The sequence below is a fragment of a genome, unplaced genomic scaffold (assembly GCF_019419815.1).
Source record: "Pyrus x bretschneideri cultivar Hongxiangsu unplaced genomic scaffold, Pyrus_bretschneideri_v1 Contig15, whole genome shotgun sequence".
Classification (NCBI taxonomy): domain Eukaryota; kingdom Viridiplantae; phylum Streptophyta; class Magnoliopsida; order Rosales; family Rosaceae; genus Pyrus; species Pyrus x bretschneideri.
The window spans coordinates 3574340-3592795 of NW_025999446.1; the positions used below are offsets into that span (position 1 = coordinate 3574340).

General features: G+C 35.5%; 1 non-coding gene across 1 annotated transcript; it reads right to left on the minus strand.

Annotated features, from left to right (window-relative positions):
- Nucleotides 1-10075: 10075 nt before the first annotated feature.
- On the minus strand, nucleotides 10076-12114 carry LOC103964515. The gene is made up of 2 exons (XR_007256929.1): nucleotides 11828-12114; nucleotides 10076-10716 (listed from the first exon to the last, which is right to left on the minus strand). It is a non-coding gene; the product is annotated as an uncharacterized LOC103964515 (transcript).
- Nucleotides 12115-18456: the final 6342 nt, after the last annotated feature.

Below are 18456 nucleotides of genomic sequence, written 5' to 3' on the forward strand. Positions count from 1 at the left end.
TAGTATATCTAAACCAGATTAAAGTAGTGGCATGTAACTTTTTTATTAATTGTTTTTGTAGATGTCAAACTTAATTTTAAACCGCCGGGCAGCTAGTAGGGTCAGTTAGACACCTTATCTAACAGGTAGTGTTGCTGCCACATCCCCACCTAATATGGGTATGACGGATGTCCCTACGGTCACGCATTTGGGGTCAACGGTGTCTACGGCTCCTGCGTCATCGACTTCTTCAGTGACGCATCCTGTACTAAGCGCCCGACGGACACATCGACGGCCTCGGAGTTCTAAGGATGCTGAGCAGTTTGGTGAGGCTTTCTCTGTCCATGGAGACGGGTCCCAGACAGGTAATGCATCTTTCTCATGGTATAATCGAAATTTTGAACTTTTTTTTGTTGTTGTGAAAATCAAACTTTTAGATTATTTGGTTTTTCGGGTAGGTTCATAAAAAGTCATTAGTTACAAGATACTGTCAAAGAGGATACTGAAATATGTTGGTGGATGACAAAAGAAGATCCCCAATCTTCTTTAGGAAAAGTTGGTTGATAAATTCTTTAGTTACATTCTTAAAAAGTTATCTTTCTTGTTCTTTTATTTTCTCATTAGTGATAATCTTTAGTACATTTTTCAAGTTACAAGTATGGTGTGTTAAATTTTCAAAGAGACGATACTACTCACATTGATATTGTTCTCAACTGACATAATTACATGTGAAATCCAATATGTATGTAGTTTCTTCACAGATTCATGGCCAATTATGCAATTAGAAGTGAAAACACTTAAACAAGTTGTAAATTTTGTTTCAAAGTCCTCAATTGGTATAAACTGTTTGAATTGTTGGGTGGATGTGTTGTTGTTGTTGTTGTTATATTGTCTGCAGGTTTTAGAAAATGTTATAATTTTAGGGGAGGTTCTGCTGAATTTTTGGTAGAAAAAATAATTTTTCTAATGTTTACTTTGTTTATTTGGTAGTTCAAAAAAAAAAAAAAAAACTAGGGGCCCATGCAGACTTCTGAAGACATCACAGATCACTCGCACCACGACCGAGAAGATCACTATTACATGGGATCCTTGACATCATGTGGCTGCAACAAAGGAGCAACACAATGCATTGGCCAGCAACATTGGCTCGGTTATCAGGAATCATTGCCCCTTCCTGTGGGACTCCTGGAAAGCTATCCTATTTGAAGTCAAGGAATTCATTCTTCATGAATTATCGGTAAGTATTTTCAACCTCAAATACTAAATTTTTATTAAAGTACACAAATTATTGTAAATTTTAATTACTATTTATATGTTGAGTTTTGCAGCATTACTATGAGCTCACCAACCTCGATGTCAATCAAAACCAATACATCAACAACCTTTTCACCAGTAGGTTCACTCCATGGAAGAGTGACCTCCACAAGCATTACGAGAAATATGATGGTCCGGAGGTCACTTTTGCAATTAGGTGCCCTATAGAGTTGGTGGACCGCCGGGATGAATTGGAGTGGCTCTGCGGTCATTTTCAAGATGAAAAATACCTCGTAAGTATAATATATATTTCAATAATATTTAATCATAATTTTTATATTTTTAAATAATATGTTAATTTTTTCATTAATTTGTTATAAATATCTAAACTAATAAGTTTTTTTAATTCAACAGAAAAAAGTGAAGGCAAACTCGATCAATTGGTCGAAGAAGAAACTTCTTCACCGCTTTAGCTCACGATGTTTCTCTTATAAGTTGGAGGAGCGACGTAAGGTAACCGTATATTTATTTTAAGTTTTCATTCTTTTTACTCTCTATTGCACAATTGGTTATCTATGTTATAATAATTGTTTTTTTTTCAGGGGGGGTCAAAGTTTCCTGAGATTGACATGTTCAAGGAGGTGTACGTTCGACCCGGGGATGAGCTGATGGAGCAGTTTCATGTAAGTTGTTCTAATTTTTTAATATTCAATTAGTATTAAGGAGGTGGCTTTCTAGCTTCTCCCAGAAACCCCGTTTAAGGAGGTGTTTCCCCCTGAGGATGCCGATTTTCAAATCATGATGGCCACTCTTAATCAGACCCTTGGTTGTAGGCATGGAAATGTTCACCAGGGCTTGGGAATGCCCGCCTTCGGGACCCGTCTGCCTCATCCTCCAAGCAGAGAACAGAAGAGGTTGAATCGTTGACATCTGAAGTGGCGGACCTAAAAGAGCATATTGCCGCCCAGCAGTCTCAACTTGCATCCCAAAGCAGTTTGATGAACCATATTCGTCTCGCCCTTCAAATCTCTGGCATTCGGTTCCCCGATGTTGAACCACCTCTAGCAACGACCTCCCAGCCCCCCATCGTAGCAGTTAGGACCTCCCAGCACCCCAACGTAGCATCAAGACCACCAGCAGGCGATTGTGACATGGAAGACTACATGTTCTATTTATTTTTTTTAAATTGTTTTCAAATTTTAAAATATTTCTTTCCGTTGTATGTACATTTTCAATAATTTTTTAATTTAATATTCTTCTTTACATTTCTTGTTTTTAATTTCATTAAATTAATTTATATATAAAACAATATTGTCAAAATTTGAAAGGAAAGAATAAATAAAAATTATTTTAAAAAATTAATTTTAAAACATGATTGCGACAACCTTATGTTCGTCGTGCAAGGGTATGGGGGTCGAACCAAAGTTTCGTAGCTCGGAGTATCACACACAACGAACAACCATTCGTCGCTCTTAGTTTTACGCAATGACCACCTGATCCGTCGAGCAACATTCCATTCGCGTGACGAATAACCTTCCTTCATCACGCAATGTCTAACGTCACAAGCTTTGTGCGACAGAATTCATGCGACGTCTGCTTTGCCGTCCAATGTTTCTGGCAACCATATTCGTCTTTGCGCGACGGATGTCCCTTCATCACCCAAGCAGTTATGCTTAGTAGTGCTTCGTGCACTGAAAAATGATTTGATATGGACCTGTAAGAATATTTTAGTAGTTCATATTGTTGTGTAATTTGATATCTAATTTGATGGCATATAATCCAAGCCGTTGTTCTTATTCAATAATAAAGAAGACTCATCGTCCTTATATGCAGTGTTCATGACAGGCCTGCACTACAACATGTTTGTTGTTTTTCATAAATTTGATAATTTACATGCACAATTGTTCATTGGTCATTGTTTTTCATGTACCCTGTACTAGTTTTGTTGTTTTTCTTGAATTCTCGTTTATGCAGAAAAACTTTCACATGTAACGAGTTCATCAGCTATGGTGCAATCTTTGTTAGCTAGTTTGGATTACTAATTGGTACGCGTAATTGGGTACGTATTAATTTGGACCCAACCGTCCAATTAGTGCTTCACAAAACAGAATTAATGTGTAGAGGAAAAGAAAGCCTAATGGGTTCTGAACTTGTAGCTAGCTCATAAAACACTTAATCCTAGCACTTGTGTGAGTTAATACACACACACACACACATATGTGTGTGCATCGCGGTAACATGACTCAAACCCTGGCTTTCTAAAGTTATATGTTGCCAAAATACTGAGCAAATTTTTTTGTAATGTCTGCAGTCTGCGCTATTATAAGGAGTTTTAATGAAACACTTCTGGTATTGTTCACTTTTAACGAAAATGACATTTTTACTTTAAAAAGTCACCCCTGATACTATTCACTTACAACATTTTTTTATCATTTTGATTAAAACTTAAAGTTTTCAAGTCATTTTCATTAGTTTTCCTTTATATTGTATGTATTCTCTTCGGTATATTGAATTCTAGTTCAAAATCGATGACGTGAAGCAAGAGCTTAAGAACAAAGCTGAGAAGCTCAGCCATACTCTTTTAGTGGAATGCAAATAATGACTTTGATGGCTTTCACCGAAGCTAATAGAGTTTGCAGAAATATAAAGCGATCTATTATTAGTTCTTGCTTTTGATCGGTGCAAGTACTAGGGATGATTTATTTAGAGGGGCTCGCCTACATTGGAACCAAATTACAAAATGATCAGAGATTGTCTAATTTGAAGGGGCTGGATGAGCGGCAAGAGTAACAGGATGGAAGAGAATTATTCAACAATAAAAACGATCTAGAGATTATAGCAAAATCTAGATCCATAGTATAAAATCTCTGTAAAGTCATAAACTTGGGACCAAATCAATATTATAACCTTAGAGAGGTTATTACTAATTAATAGAGGTGTAGTTAAAAAAAATATTGCTTATTGACTTATTTATCCTTAATGAATGTTGTATATTCTAAGAATTCTCTAGGCGCCAAGTAGTTTATTTCTTTCACATATGTAATGTATTTGCAAGCTCGTAGACGTGACATCAATTCTAAAAACTAAAGCATTGTCCCAAACTTTAGAAAAATATTTTATTTCATCTTAAAGTTTTTTTTGTTATATTGCATATTTTTTGTACTCATTTTTTTTTTCCGAAAGTTGTAGTAATATTAAATACGAATCGAAATGTTTACATCAGATGCCAAACTGTTAAACAACCACTCTGATTCAAAACCATCCCAATAATGACTACCCCCCATACCCACGACATAAGATGCCACCAAATGCAGAGCCTGATTACAGACACGAGAAGCATATAGAAACTCAATAGATTCAAATTGTTGCTTTAAAGAACTTATATCCCACAAGATACCATCCAAAACCGCCTCCGGTTGTATGCGACCATGAATCATATCAACAAGAACTTGGGAGTCAGTCTCCAATTGTATAGAGGTAAAGCCTCGGTCCACACAAGCCACTAGAGTCACGCGCATTGCTTCCACTTCTGCCATAAGACTAGAGACACAAGGAAACGCTCCAACACCACCAGTACCGTTGAAAATGCCCACAAAATCCCTAGCCACCCACCCAACACCACCTATACCCATTTGACTACACCAAGCACCATCACAATTCATTTTAAAAGTGCCAAAAGGTGGCTTAATCCACCGATGAGAGCCCTATCTTCTCACTTGCTGCCCACGGGTCAATTGCTGCACCTGTGATTCATCACATAACTTCAACTCCCCCATTGTTGTTTAAGTAGTTGTATGGCAATTAAGGGGTCAATTGCAACCTTTTCAAACACCAAGTTGTTTCGACATTTCCATATGCTCCATAGACCAATCACCACCCAACGCAACAGGTCACAAGCCACACCGTCTGTCCTATATTTTGCACATAACCACTTACAACATTCCAAAAAATCACCCCCTACCACCATAGTTACATCTAATTGAAGCGAGGAGCAAAACCAAAAGGCACGGGCGAAGGGGTATCGAAAAAAAATGTGTACCTGTGTTTCCACCTCATCTTCACAAAAGGGACAATTATTCTCCAATCGAATCCCCCACCGTATGTAAGTACATACGCACTGCCAAAATGTTCCTACATCCCTTCCAAATAAAATGGCATAATTTGGGTGGAACCTGCAATCTCCAAATGTCCCTCCAAACCACATCCCTATCATTAGCCATACTCGATTGACCAACACCTTTTCGTCCCAGCTCACAGTTCCTATTCATTTCTTGCGCCACCATGTACCCAGACTTCACTGAATATACTTCATTTCTTGTATAATGCCACACCAATCGATCCGGGCATCCAAACCGACTAAGTGGCATACATAAAATTGTCCGAACTTCAACTTCATTGAAACATAACTCAACCACCTCCCGCTTCCACTGACCCCCAATGTCCACTAAATCGGCAACAAGAGTGGGCATCTCCTCATGACGTGAGATGGAACGAAAAGTCCTTGGTATAGGCAACCATGGGTCTTTTCCAATTTGAATACACCTTCCATCCCCCACCCTCCATCGTACACCCGCCTTCAAAACTTTTCTTCCTTATAAAAGCCCTTGACGAAGAAGGAAAATATTTAGTTTGAAGTACTCGAGCCAAAATTGAGTCAGGATTACATATGAGCCGTCACCCCACCTTAGCTAACATAGCTAAATTGAAATCAATAGTCTCCTTAAACCCAAGACCACCAAACACCTTCTTTTTTTAAACTTTATTCCAAGTCATCCAATGGATACCCTTTCTTGTCCTCTGGTCCCTCCACCAAAATCTTGCAATAATTTGTTCAATTTCCTTTGCTAATTGGATAGGTAATTGAAAACATGACATAGTATATATTGGTAGAGCAGCCGCAACACTTTTAATCATAATCTATTTCCCAGACACCGACAAAAATTGTTCTGCCCACCCATTGATTCGCTCATCCAATCTATTCCGTACTTCGTGAACGCTTTCTTCTTCGATGCTCCAAAGTCTGCTTGAATCCCCAAATACTTCCCATAACCTTCCTGGTGCTTAATCCCCAAAAACTGTGATAATTGATCTTTCAATCTCTTCGAACATCCCATGCTAAAATGTACTGAGCTTTTATTCATATTAATGAATTGTCCTGACCCCATCGCATATTGTTAGAGCAGCGTCTTGACCGTATGTGCCTCACACTCCGTAACTCAACAAAACAGTACTGAGTCATCTGCAAATAAGACATAAGACAAAGGATCGGCCCCCACACTTACCGATATACCACCTAGTCGTCCCAACCTCTCTTCATTATGGAGCAAGGAAGAGAACCCTTCTGCACAAATAAGGAATAGAAAAGGTGACAGCAGATTTTCTTGTCTAATTCCCTGTCGAGGCTTAATATAACCTCTGGGCTCACCATTGACAACTACAGTATAAGAGACCGTTTTCACACAGGCCATCACCCATTGGCAAAACGTATCATCAAAACCCAACTTCAGTAGCATTGCATTCAAAAAAGCCCATTCAACCCGATCATAAGCTTTTGCCATGTCCAATTTCATTGCCATATAGTCAACACCTGCCTCAGTCCCATGTTGCATAGAATGAAGAAGTTCATACATGACTAGAATATTATCATAAATTTGTCTACCAGCCACAAACGCTGATTGATTCTGACTAATAACTTTGGGAAGCACTCTTTTCAATCTATTTGTTAAAACTTTAGAAATTATTTTATACACCACATTGCAAAGCGAAATTGGACGAAATTGGGACATTTTCCGGGGATTATCTACTTTCAGGATAAGCACAATATTAGTATAATTCACTTTATCTAACATTCTTCCCGAAACAAAAAAAGATTTGACCATACCAAGAACCACACCACCAACCGTCTCCCAGTGATGATGGAAAAAGCCCGCATTAAAAAACCGTCTAGGCCTGGTGATTTCGTAGGATGCATCTGATAAAGAACAGATTCAATCTCCACATTAGTGATTAGGGCAACCAACATAATATTATCCACCTCACCCACCTTAGTCGGCACACATCGCAAAATTTCCCCAAAATGCGAAGGTCGATCCACGGTGAATAGATAAGTAAAATAATCAACGACAATGCCATTGATTTGGTTCACATCCGTACACCATGTCCCATCACCCGCTTTTAGTCCTCGAATCATATACCTCCTACGACGTTTCAACGTTTGCGCATGAAAAAACTGAGTGTTCTTATCGCCATCTTTCAACCACTGTACTCAAGATTTCATGCGCCAAAAAATTTCCTCCCTTCGCAATGCCCTAGTAAGCTCTTCTCCCAAACCTCGAATCTGGTTACCATCAAACACCGGTTATTGATACGCATCACGGATTTCTTCTTTCAACCGGCAAATCACCTTTTGTTCATTACGCCCCTCTTTTTTCTGCCATGTCACTAACCCATGTTTAACCTTTCAAAGAGTTTGCATGATATGAGAACCTCCACGTAAGTCGCCCCAGCATGCACGCACAACCTCCTCGTTGACAACTATTAATATGTGGAGGCGTGTTTCTTAAGATGAGAATAAGAAAAATGATAACTTATTACAATGTGAAGTTTATTTCTAGACATAACTAGTCTCAAGTTCGGACCAGAAATTTTATGACTTTAAGAAAGTTTATTTCTTTATAGAAGATTAATTTAGAGATGTTTAACTGTGAGATATAAAGAGTAGTTTATTCTTAATTAAATTAGGGTTAAATAAAAAAATCCTAATTTAGTTGAAAATAATATCCTAATAAGAAATTAAAGTAAAACAACAAACTTGACTCTGCCAAAACCAGCTCGGGACAATTAGTCCAACTTTCTTGGTTTTAGTCGTCCAGTGGTTGGGAATTCTCTCCAAATCAAAAAATTGTTCACTAAAGATCATATACCCACTTGTTATACATGATTGTTCTCAGCAATGAAACATTATATCGCATCTGTCAAAAATTTGACAACCTTCCGGCTAACAAACACAGCTTTCTTGTAAACACAGGCTTGTTGAGCTACTTGATAAAGCTTCACGTCGAAAAGTTCATCAGAACAAATAAAATATAAACTCATTAGCTACCAATGAATCACTTTTTCAATAAAAATCCTTTCTTAATTGTAATTTTACACAACTAAAAGTCTAAAAATCTCGACCTGCATCACCTCTTAGGAATAAAAATGAATACATTTGTGATTTTCGTGAGATTATATTAATCAAGAACTCCACAAGTTTGTGGAAATCTCACTTGATTTGTGGTTCCATTTATGAGATTATAGGGATTGTAAACGAGATTTACAGAGGCATCTTAGCATCCTCGTGGTCGCATTTGTGTGATTCACTAATGTCAAAAATTAACTTATGACGTGTCATGTGAAATACGAATCTAAAATTTATTCCTAATCTCCTAACATGCCATGTGAAATACAGATCTTAGCCTCCTCATGGTCACCTTCGTGTGATTCACCGTGGTAAAAGAATTTCCTGTTTTGATTCTTAGGTTTTTTTTTTTTTTTACCTAACAGGATCCTATCAGAATTCTTTTGATGAGAATTCTAGAGATTTGTAAATTGTATTCGTTCATCGTACATTGTGCGATAAGTTTTTATCAGGTACTGTTTGTATTTAATTTAAATAAAAATATTTAAAATAATTTCTGATCGCACGATATACGATAAACAGATATAATTCATAAATTTTCAAAATTCTCGTAAAAATGATTTGACAAGAATTCGAATTCTTTTATGACGACTACGAATGAAGTCATTCTAGCTAGTAGCCTAGCCTAGCCTATTATATATACTAATCATCTGTCTGTACAAGAAATGATGACTGATTGAAGTGGAAATGACAAGAGCTATAGATGGGAGGATGAATGACTAGTTGGAAAGATCCGAGATGCTTGTCCCATATCGTGGGATTATGCAAAGCTATTCTGATATTCTTATCCTTTGGTTTTCAATTATTCTACGTTATATTTCCTGGATTTGTCTGTAAATTCTTGTAGAGGAATTTTAGCAAAAAAGTTTTATGTATTATTTAATTTAACGAAAAATTATATTTTTATATTAAAATGTTAATTTTAATACTATTTATTTTATCTTTTATTTTATCTTATTGTTAAAATTTAAAATTTTTAAATTTTTTTCATTATTTTTCTTTTCTTTTAAATGAGATAAACTTACACATAGCTTTAATGATATTAGTGGACATAATTTAGTAGTCCGTGTAGTTGAGCTAGATATATGTAATATATAGGCTATCTGTCGTCTTGATATGTACTTAATGATAATGTTTTTCCTATTTATTACATATAATTAGCGAAAACAATTAAATTATAGCCATTTTTTATTTAAAGAATACAACTTTAGTTAAATTTTGATAGCTACTGTAGCTGAACTTGTACCCCAACAAATAGTATTTGAACTCCTTCAAGTCGACAGTTTTTCTAAATTTGCACCTTTTTCAAAAGGTAATAAATGAGATCGTTTGCATCAGCCTTGACCTTTACATTATTTAATTTCTCGATCAATTTATATGTTTCAAAAGGATCAATTAATTTATATGATTATGTACTGGCTAAAGAGAAATGTTTTATTGGGATCAGAACACGGATAATATATTACGTGTTTTTATATAAGTAGTGGAAAATTGTATTTTTTAAGTTATTAACTTTTTAATACATATATCCTACCATTTGTATTGTGATACGTGATGTATCACTTCGTGTTTCAATCATATTGAAAAATCTTCTGTAACGAAAAGTAAAATGAATAATAATATGGAATTCATTAATACTTCATATCAAGTGGATCATCAAACTTCAAAGTTGATAATTCTTGGATTTAATTTCTACAATTTCTTCAGCATGATTGAACCTTTCATGCACCATACATTTTCACTTTGGACTATGCCGAATTCATACAAATTCATCCCTATTTTCATTACCAATATCCATTTTTCTCTTCTCAGTGCTACTACTAAACACAAAGTCCAAATTGTAAAGCACGGGAACCATTGTGACAGAACACAAAAACACCAAAACCGGTCCAAATATCCATAGCACAAGAGGCAGTGCTGCATAAAACAACCTGTTCCCCGCAGGTGTTTAACAAGTAACCCTTTTCTAAAAGCTCAGACACATACTCTGGAGTCACCAAGGACATGGGGTCTTGTGGAGTGTTAATTAGGATGTTCACTTGGTTTATGAACCTGATTGAAAGCGAGTGACACATGAATGAGAAGAGGAAAATTGTGAGTAGGGTAACGTATTTTAAGGCAACCATGAATTCCCCGTGAGCTCCGTAAACAGTGTCATTGAGCGGTTTCTTCACACTGTATGTGCTGCTGATCACGGCTGCTAGGCCGGAGCATAAGAGGATTGATGTCGTGGCCATTAGGGTTGATCCCATGATTGTGTTACGAAGGGTTTGGACGGCCAGGATGTTCTTCTTTTCATTGTCCTGTCAAAGATGAGGGAAAAAAAAAAAAGATATCATTTTAGAGTAGTAATCGACAATTTAAAAGCTATTGACTGCTCATTATCTTACATGTTATATGTGCTAATATTAGACTGTTAAGTTTACACTACATACTAAAATAAGAGGAACTATATCGGTAATCAAGATTGACAATTAACGCAATAGTATCATAACGTTGGTAAAAGATCAACTTTATCAATAATCAAGTTGCAACCACATAATATAAACATTTTCCAATGATTTTTTTTTTTTTTATATACCAACGATACTCCATGCTAAATCTATTTAAGCTACCAAAAAGAGAACCCAACTTAAGTGCAGAAAAATACACTTTTGTTTTTTTAACAAATAATATTATTTACACTAAAGGGGTGAGGAAGTGGATTAAGCCTTATAAGAAGTTAGTAATAATGTCGCTCAAATTCGCCTTTAACGAGAATCCAACCTAAAATCTCTCACTTACAAGTAAAGAAAAATATCAAGTAGCAAAAAATACACTATTTTAACCATCTTAACTAAATATAAATCTGCTTCGATGATTAATGCTTAGTTACTGACTGTTTCACGTTGTCATAAATTGCCATGTGGATACAGCATTACTAATGTTGGAGCTGACGTGTGATACAATATATAGAAGCCGAGTGGGTTCTTGAAGTGGAAGAAAGGTGATGCAACATATAGAAGCTGAGTGGGTCCTTGAAGTGGAAGAAAGGATACACGTATGGTGGCATGCAATTAATCTCACTTATCCAATATATGTTGTTAGTCACCTTGATTTCCCTAATTACCATGTCATGTACTTCCGGTGCCATAAAATAAAAGTGAACTATGTGATGCTCGAGAAAGCACTTCTAAATGGTTTTTACTTTTTTACTTTTTACTTGTGGCTAAAAATGATAAACCAAAGATCAATCCCTACTAATAAGTCACCTTGTGTATGCTCTGTTGGTTACATCTCACGTTGGATTAATGAACTGTGCAGGGATGTTCTTTACGTTAGAGCAAATTAAAATTCACCCCCTTCTCCACCATAATTTAGCATAGAATGCAAAATATAAGTGCGTACCTTAGAATGCAATATATAAATGCGTACCTTCATCATTGCCGAGACCCAAAATCGTCGTCCGCTGGTGTTTATGCCGATGATGGTTGATCGTGGGTCAGTCCGAACTTTATGCCATAACCAAGCATGATAAGAAACAGTTATGAGAAACCCTAGTGGCACAAGAATGACATCCAAGTAGCATTTTCTCCATTCCATCTCTCTCTCTCTCTCTCTGCGCCTTTGTTTAGGGCTTTGGCTGCTCCTTAGGTAGCTCTTATAATATTATTAACTTTCTCTCCACTTTGGTTCTTGAGCAGCTATATATATAATAAGTTTACAGAAGGAAATGAATGTGGACTTGATTAAATACGTAATGCAGTGGACAAACCTGGAAAAAATAAAATCGAATAAAATAAAAAATCCATGGCCAACAAGGACAAAAACGAACAATATCAAAGCAAGGAAAGCAAACCCCCCACTTTATTGCTAAATTACAGGCATGAGCCTAGTGTGGATGTGCTTTATTTTCCAATCTGCAAACCTCCTTTTTCCCTTGTGTTTCTTTATTGGCTTTTTTTCTTTTTAATTATTGGCTTTTTTTTCCATTGAATTTTTATTAGAACCCAATACGCCAATTTGGTGGGATATTTGTCCATAGACGTTTCTTTTATGGCTGATCATCAACTGCTGAGGTATGTCAATTATGATGGTATTAAGTTGGACGCAATTGCGTAATTGTTGCTTGAAAAAACAGAAATACATGTCACAAAGAAAACTAAATTGGTTCAGAAGTTGTGGTAGCAACATGTCTCAACTCCCAGCATATGTGACTGAATATGTAGTAGTAACATGGCTCAACTCCTTGCATGCTATCTTTGTATGTCATGCGTTTTGAAGTAATAAGTTCCATTTGCTTAAAAGGCCTAAACAATGAGCACCAACTATTCTTGGCATGCATCCCAATAAAATATGAACTCAAATTAAGACTAATTATAATGTATAGAAAAGGATTAAACAAAAGAGTGGTGTTATTCATACACTTATTTTTAGTATTTAAGATCCTTAGATCAAATGAATTAAAGATGATTAACTGCTATAAATTAACTGGGGGTGTGTGGTGCTATCCACATACCTTTTTTTACCTTTCACACCCCATATTAATTTATATCATTTGATCATCTTCAATTCATTTAATCCGAAGACTGAAAATTTAAAAATATGTGTGGAAAATAAAAACGAGTGTGTAGATATTAACGCCTTAAATAACATTTGGGGTGTTATCATATTTCTATGAAAACTAGGGCAACTCAACCGCTTGATGATGAGACTGGATATTTTCGGATTTGTGTATACAATTCTCAAGTGGATTTTTCGTCAAATTGTAAATTAATTTTCTGTACCACACAAAATAAGAAGGGTGTTAATGATATGTAGACCCAAATACAGGGCTAACATAAAGAGTGGAGGGGCATCATAAGATTGTGAGAGTCTGACAAGGCGCAGGAAAGAAAAGAAATGATAAATTGTGAAGTAACGAAGGAAGAAAGAGCACGCCTTCTTCGTGAGTCGAGAGGAACTGTGCACGCACTGCCCACTAATTTCAGGGATAGACTAATGTTATATAGAGAGAGCCGTTTTCTTTTCGGAGTAGGATTTTTATTTTTTTTTCTCTAAATTTCTCTCCCTTTTAGTTTCCTCTTATTTGAACGAATTTGGACACGTTAACATTTAATTTTAACTTCTTTATAGAGAAAAAAAATAAAAGAAGAAAGGAAGAGAGGAGGGAGTATGAGGGGAGGAATTTAGAGGGGACATATATCTACTACTCCTATTCCGTTCAACTTTGATACGTATGGTCTACTTTTAACATATGCTAATTCACATCAAGGATCATCGTTGGTCATATATAACAACCTAACAACTAATACTAGGGGTGCAACTTGGACGGGTTGGAAGGTCAACCCAATCCTAATCCAACTTTTACAATTCGGGATTGGGTTCGGGTTGGGTTTTAATCGGGCTCATTCGGACTCAGGTTTAATCGGATTCGGGTTTACGTGGGTTGGGTTCGGATTACCCAACTTTTTCAAGTTTTAATCGGGTTCATGCAAAGTTTGAATTAAAATACAAGAAATACCAAAGCTAGTACCCAACTCAAGTCTTGTCCTTCGAAGCTCTTGTAGAAAAACAAGGCTAGTACCCAACCGGACATAGATTACAAGCTTCCTTCGAGCCAAAATCAAAGTGCAGCTACCAAAAAAATAGTTGCTTTCTGCAACTCCATGCACTTTTCTATCATAATCCATCGAAAGTCATTAGTGAATCCTCCACGAAGGTGCAAAGGTCATTGAGAAGCATGTTGCACAGCTCAACCCAATCGGGTTTGGTTAATCAAGTTGGGTTGGGTTGAGTTGGGTTGCGCAAATGATCAACCCAACTCAATCCAATCAATGAACGAGTTCAAATTTTCATTGATTGGATTTAGATGAGTTATAACTATAAAAAAAAATACGCTTGTTCGAGTTTAAAGTTGAGTTGGACATGGACGGGTTTGAGTTAGCCCTAACCCAAGTTGCACCCCTCACTAATACTGATCTTTTTCTGTTGGATTGCTAAATGTTAATACTTGTTGGCCCATTTTTTACCACTGGTAATCAATCAAAATAAAATAAAAAATTAGTCGCATGATCAATAATATTAAATACTAAGTCTTATAGTGATATTGCACAGTGTAGAAAAACATGAATGATACGCTGAGAAAAGGAGTAGTGCTAAAGTATGATTAGGACATTCCCAATTGCATTATATTAGCTGGTCTAAAAGGAAAAGGCTAGGTTGAATTGTTTATGGATGTCCTGTTCCATTTGGTGAACGAAGCTCTCACTCACTTTGTCAAAATGTGATTGTCTGTTTGTCCTTTTTCCACTCTTATTTTGCAAGGAGCTGTCCAAACATTAGTAGTGGGATATGAGCATGATCAACTTAGGATAATAAAAAGATATTCAAAAAGCATCATCTGCATGCATGGACACCAAAATAAAAACCTCCGAATCCTTGCTGCACCAAAATTATGCAACCTACATTACAAAAGCAAAAATTGAAATGAATTGCATCTATATATGGAATTCGTTTTCTGATGAAGACCAGAAAGATGTCAAATCAATGAAATATGTAATGGGGAGCGTTAAATAGTAGGGGTGGCCAACAAGTATTGGTTATGTGGCTTCTGTCATCCACATAAGACCACTGCATATACACAACATGGGAAGAAGCATTCATATAAATCTACAGGTTCCTAGCACTCCTGCACTGGAAAGAAACCTAATCACAGAGACTTTTGTTAGTTTCTTCACATAGTTATCTTTCAATTTCCATAGTTTGTACATGTAGATAACCATTAATATATTTAGTGCTCCAATACATATTTACCTAACTTGGGATCATGTTTTTGTTGGCATGGGTTGACTTTTCTGTATTTTACTGATTCGAACAGTGTCTGTTAGAAATTACATGCTCTATTTTTGTAATTAAGTTTCATTAATTACCTCTGTTATTGGACACCCAGTTCCAATTTAGCAGTGTTTAGCTTCAAAGTTTGATAAGATTGACAGACGTGGACGTACCCATTTAAAAAGAATATGCTACTTGAAGATTCTTAAAATTCTTATTCATGTGTGGTTGTTAAATTTCTAGAAGTTTTATCAGAATTTTTATGGATTATATTCCGAAAGGGTTGTAACTTGTACCCAGAAGATAATTTTATATCTGAATTCTGAACCAATCCTTGTAAACTTGTCTTAGTTTTTGTTAGCATAACATATATATACGTAAAGAAGTTAATAAGATATGCCTGTGATCAGCTACCTAAAATCCATAGCAGATGTTCTAAGGGATCAATCATGACCATGACAATAGCATTTTGCTGGTTATGCGGATTCTCTGATACCTTTAAACTTCATATTGGCTATATATGCATAAGTGGTATAAACCAACTTTTTAATCGTACAATTGTCAACCGTGAGATTTAAATTTAGAATCTCTAATGGTTATTACTTGCTAGGCTAAATAGCATCTTCCACCGAAGATTCAAGTACGCATGAAAATTTGATTTGACTATTTATACTTGTCGCCAGTTCATTACATGTGGCAAGCATTTACATATTGAATAGTTAGTTTACTTTTTAAATACGTAACAAACATTTATTGGAAAAATGGCGCCATAAAAATTATATCTTGATTGCAAGAGAGAATCTCATACGTAGGCACTGGTGGAACTAGTTAAAGCTTAGGAGACCATATGAACCTTCTCACAATTCGAAATGTTGTATTAATATATGCGTATTAATATATGCTAGAGATTGATGTAGCTTGGCTTTTATATTTATAGTTGACCCTCCTCACAAATGTAATTTACTCATGGTTGAGGGTTGAACACTTAATTTCATAATTTCATTCTTTGCCTCTTAATCAAATAAATGATACATAAGTTCATGTCCTCATACTATTTCCAATTATTTTTATTCGAATTCGCACCAAGGTGCATATAGGTATGATTGTTTTTCGTCATTGTTATAAAGCATCATCTCCTATAATGTGATTAATTAAATCATAACGATATCAAGGTTGGCAATTTGGAACATTTTTAATGCTAGATAGGTTGATACTTATTATCATGTTCTAAGTAATTTTCATATATAAGCTCAATTATCATAATTTTATAGTCACTTAAAACTGACACTCCTTAACAGAACTTTTGATTCCGCCACCGTACGTAGGATGCTCTATTATTCTAATGTCTTGTTACTAGACACGCCATCATCCACCAACAATTTGGCGAACTAAAATTTGTTACCTGCATGATATGGTTAGTAGAACATATATGTAAAGAAGTTAATAAGATATGCCAGATATGCCTTGTGATCAGCTACCCAAAATCCACATCAGATGTTCTTAGGGATCAATCATGACTATGACAATGGCTTTTTGTTGGTTATTCAGATTCTTTGATGCCTTAAAATTTCATATTGGTTAATATGCATGAGGGAGACAATCTTTTTTTTTTTTATCTTACAATTGTAATCGTGAGATTTAAATTTAGAATCTCTTGTAACAAAATAGATGATTACTAGACTAATGGTTGTTACTTGTTGGGCTAACAAGCATCTTCCACCGAAGATTTAAGTATTTATGTCGATATGATTTGACTAGCCATTGACGCTTGTCGCCAATTCACTACATATGGAAAGCACCTATTGAATAATTGGTTTACATTTTAAACACGTAGCAAACATTTATTGAATGAGTGATGCCATCAAAACTATATCTTAATTCCAAGAGAGAATCTCTCGTACGTAGAATACCTTATTAGGAGGATTAAATCACGTACATTGTGCGACTTATTTTACTTGTATAGCCTTCATCATACTACTAATCATTCTAATGTCTTGTTTAGTTACAAAATTACCCTACTAGACTCGCCATCTTCCACCAACAATTTGGAAGACTAAAATTTTGTGACCTACATCCTATTTCCAGCCCAAACTGTATTTTGGGCCGTACAAAGGTTTTATCTTAGTTTTCAGGCCATACTTCATCTTCTTATTAGGGCTTTGATCTTTATAATTAGAGGAGAGTTTGCCTTTTGGTCATGAAAACAACAGAAACAAACATGGAGCTTAGCAACTGAAATCAGAACCCAAGTTTGGGGGTGACTGAGTTTTTACCTGCAGATGAAGGAGTCTTGGACGAATACCCCTGGATCTGTGAAGATTGGGTGTTGATGCATCTCTGTTGTTGCGGATCAGAGAACCCTCGCAGAAAAAATAGTTGCATGTGTTAAATTCACTTGTTTTTCCATGAAACTCGTAAAAAATGGAACTCGACGGTAGCAAGGAGAGATATTTACCTTTGAGGATTTCGTGTTTCGCAGCAGAGATCCAGCAATGGTGATGAACTTTCAGACTGGGACCGAAGGTAGAAGGAGGCATGTTTTGAATTAATCAGATTTTTAAATTTAATTTATTATTTAATAAATTAATGATGAAGAAATACTAATTAATTAAATAATAATTGTGGTATATGATTTTTTTTTTTTTTCTTTTGATTTTACAAATTAATTTAAATAATTTGATTGTTTACATCAAATGCTAAGTATAAAAATAAAATATGAATATCGTTGCTAAGAAAATAAGGAGGCGCGGCTAGGTTTTCCAGAGTTTCTAGAGAGAGACAGGCCTAGAATTCCTATATAATCAGAAATGAGGGAAACGAGGCTGTGTTGAAATGGTGAGATAAAGAGCCGTTTGGCTCTGGGCTCGAGGCTACAGAGTGACCGGGAAGGGTTTCAAGGTTTTGAATGAGGTGACAATAGGGTTTCAGTTCTTTGTTATTTTATATTTTCTTTTATTGTTTTTTTTTTATTTCTATTTTTCTTTTTCTTAGGTTATTTTCTTTCTCTTTGATAGTAGTTTTACGTTTTATTTTAGGATTTCATATATTTGTTTCCTTTCTTTTATTTATTTTCCACACCTTGACAAAGTGTGAAATAAGTTTGGGGATGAGAAATAAAATTTTAGGATTTTAATTTTTGTGTCAAGTTAAAAAAATTTTCATTCTTTTTAAGTTAATATTCATAGATTAATTTAAACGTTAGATAATCTCATAGTAGAGTCTTTTCT